Here is a 3,481-nt window from a genome sequence, read left to right as displayed (position 1 = left end):
GCACAATGAAGCTCCCCAGGGCCCAGCTGAGCCATTTCACTGATCTGTAGATAACAATGACCACAGTTGCACACTCTAATTGAACTGCTTTTGGCTTTCTCTACGTTTTAAGAGAATAGGGCCTTCCAGTTCCCAGAACTCAAGACCATGCTGCCATCGTGACTCTGCAGTTGAGTTTCTTTCTTGAGTGGGAATATTTTTAACTAGACTTCAATTCTAGATGTTCATCGCCCCACATAGATGTGTAGTAAATCCATTTGTGTCTCCTTTTTATTATTTTGTGGATAATTTTAAGCCTGCATTGTTGAAAAATGTAACACAACTACCTGCACAGGTTAGTTAGCCTGGACATAGTTAATGCAGGAGATTGCACAGGTTAGTTAGCCTTGACATAGTTAATGCAGGCGATTGCACAGGTTAGTTAGCCTTCACATAGTTAATGCAGGTGATTGCACAGGTTAGTTAGCCTTGGCATAGTTAATGCAGGTGATTGCACAGGTTAGTTAGCCTTGACATAGTTAATGCAGGCGATTGCACAGGTTAGTTAGCCTTGACATAGTTAATGCAGGTGATTGCACAGGTTAGTTAGCCTTAACATAGTTAATGCAGGTGATTGTCACCTGTATAAAACATATGTCACTCTATTTCATTAACAAATGTGGGTGCCCTTATATTTTGGGCACAGATATTCAGAACTGAGACTTACTCTTGATGAATTTTTCCTGTGATGATATGAAATGTCCTAATCCATCTCTTTGATTAATTTTAGTTTAAACTCTATTTTGTTGGTTATTAGAATAGCTTCACCTGCTTGCTTTATAAGTCCATTTGTTTGGAAAGATTTTTCCCATCACTTTACCCTGAGGTAATGTCTATCTTTGAAGTTGAAGTGTGTTTCCTGTATGCAGCAGAAGGATGGATCCTGTTTTCATATCCATTCTATTAGTCTTTTTATTGCCAAATTGAATCAATTGATACTAAGAGATATTAATGACCAGTGATTATTTTTTTAAATCTAATTTCTTTTTCTTTTTCCTCTTTTTTTAAAAGATTTCTTTTTAAATTATATATACACACACCAGAAAAGGGCACTAGATCTCATTATGGATTGTTGTGAGCCACCATGTTGTTGCTGGGAATTGGACTCAGAACCTCTGGTAGAAGAGCCAGTGCTCCTACCCTCTGAGCCATCTTTCCAGTCTGACCAGTGATTGTTAATTCCTGTTATTTTTGGTTTTGTTCTTGGTTGTGGTAGTATATATGCATGTTTTCCTTCTTTGCAATTTGATGGTGTGAGATTATTTATTGCCAGTGTTTTATAGTGCAGCTAACTTCTTTGGGTTGGAGTTTCCTTTCAGTACTTTCTGTAAGGCAGAATTTATGGATAGATATTGTTTAAATCTGGTTTTGTCATGGAATATATTCTTTTCTTGATCTATGGTGATTGAAAGTTTCACTGGGTATAGTAGTCTGGGTTGGCATTCTTGGCCACTTATTGTCTATAGAATATCTGTCTAGAACCTTCTAGCTTCCAGAATTTCCATTGAGAAGTCAGATGTAATTCTGAAAGGTTTGCCTTTATATGGTACTTTGCTTTTTTCCTTTGCAGTCCCTAATATTGAAATTATTTCTTTATTCAGTGTGTTTAGTGTTTGATTACTATGTGGCAAGGGAACTTTTTTTCTGTTTTGGTCCAGTTTATTTGGTGTTCTGTAAGCTTCTTGTACCTTCATAGACATGTCCTTCTTTAGGTTGGAAAAGTTTTCTTCTATGATTTTGTTGATATATTTACTGTGCAATTGAGCAGAAAATGAAGTCATAAATGTTACAGGCAAATGGATGGAACTAGAGAAGATCATATGGACTGAGGTAAGCCAGACTCAGAAACACAAATGACACATGTTCTCTCTTAGCTGTGGTTCCTAGCTCCAAATCTTCAGGTATGAGTACATTATCTGGAGTAACTAAAGAAACCTGAAAAGTGAAAAAAAAGGATGGTAAGGGAGCAGAGAGAAGAAATAGAGATGGCCATAGTAAGCTACAAACAATTCAAGGGAGAAAACAGGAGAAAGGGAAGGCTAGTTAGGGAGAGGGTAGGGAGATGGTTTTTGGGAGATCTCAGACAGTCCAGGCTCCTGATTCCTTTGTAGCTATCTCCCAAGTGCCACTATATTCTATTGTCAATGATAATTAATTATGGCTTAATCTCTCATTGCTCTCTCTCTCTCTCTCTCTCTCTCTCTCTCTCTCTCCCCATTTCTTAGATAAATAGTAACAGACCATATGTATGCATTACTTTAATATTTTCAATATTTCTATACATTTTCTACATGTCTAAGTTACAGAAAAATTCACAAATATTTATGCTGGTGTAGTTCCATTTAAGCTTCTAATTGTGTTGTGCTTTCTTCTGTTTCTGTGAAAAAAAATAGTTTTTTTATTGATATTTATTGAGCTCTACATTTTTCTCTGCTCCCCTCCCTACCTCTCCCCTTCCCTCTACAATCCTCCCCCAAGGTCTGCATGCTCCTGATTTACTCAAGAGATCTTGTCTTTTTCTACTTTCTACTTCCCACATAGATTAGATCTATGTAAGTCTCTCTTAGTGTCTACAGTGTTGTCTAAGTTCTCTGGGATTGTGATTTGTAGGCTGGCTTTCTTTGCTTTATGTTTAAAAACCACCTATAAGTGATTGCTTCAGTAGCACATATACTAAAATTGGAACGATACAGAGAAGATTAGCATGGCCCCTGTGCAAGGATGACACACAAATTCGTGAAGCATTCCACATTTTTTATGAAAACAGGATCCAACATTCTGCTGTTTACAAGAAACACACCTCAACCTCAAAGACAGACACTACCTCAGAGTAAAGGGTTGGGAAAAGGTTTTCCAATCAAATGGACCAAAGAAACAAGTGGGTGTGGCTATCCTAATATCTAACAGAATTGATTTCAAACTAAAATCAATCAGAAGAGATGGAGAAAAACACTTTATACTCATAACAAGAACAATTCATTAGGAAAAAGTCTCAATCCTGAATATCTATGCCCCTAATGTAAAAGCACACACATATGTAAAATAAACATTACTAGAACTCAAAGCACACATCAAACCCCACACACTAATAGGAGGAGATTTCAACACTTCTCTCTCACCAATGGACAGGTCACCCAGGCAGAAACTTAACAGAGAAATAAGAGAACTAACAGATGTAATGAACCAAATGGACTTAACAGACATCTATAGAACATTCCACCCAAACAGAAAAGAATTTACCTTCTTCTTACATTTCATGGAACCTTCTCAAAAATTGATCACATAATTGGTAACAAAGCAAACATCCATATATACAAAGATATTGAAGTAACCACCTGTGTGCTATCAGATTATCATGGAATAAAGCTCGAATTCAACAACAATTCTAACTCCCAGAAAGCCTACAAACTCATGGAAACTGAACAGTAAACTACTGAACCAC

The 3,481-nt window shown here is 36.8% G+C and overlaps 1 non-coding gene across 1 annotated transcript; it reads left to right on the top strand.

Moving 5' to 3' along the window:
• Positions 1-2,688: 2,688 nt before the first annotated feature.
• Positions 2,689-2,795, top strand: LOC126513426 (U6 spliceosomal RNA). The gene has a single exon (XR_007595330.1). It is a non-coding gene; the product is annotated as a U6 spliceosomal RNA (small nuclear RNA).
• The last annotated feature ends 686 nt before the right edge of the window (positions 2,796-3,481 follow it).

This window comes from Alexandromys fortis, unplaced genomic scaffold, assembly GCF_014885135.2.
Source record: "Alexandromys fortis isolate MF-2015 unplaced genomic scaffold, M_Fortis_MF-2015_v1.1 scaffold_74, whole genome shotgun sequence".
NCBI lineage: Eukaryota > Metazoa > Chordata > Mammalia > Rodentia > Cricetidae > Alexandromys > Alexandromys fortis.
This window is presented reverse-complemented; position numbering and strand designations above follow the sequence as displayed.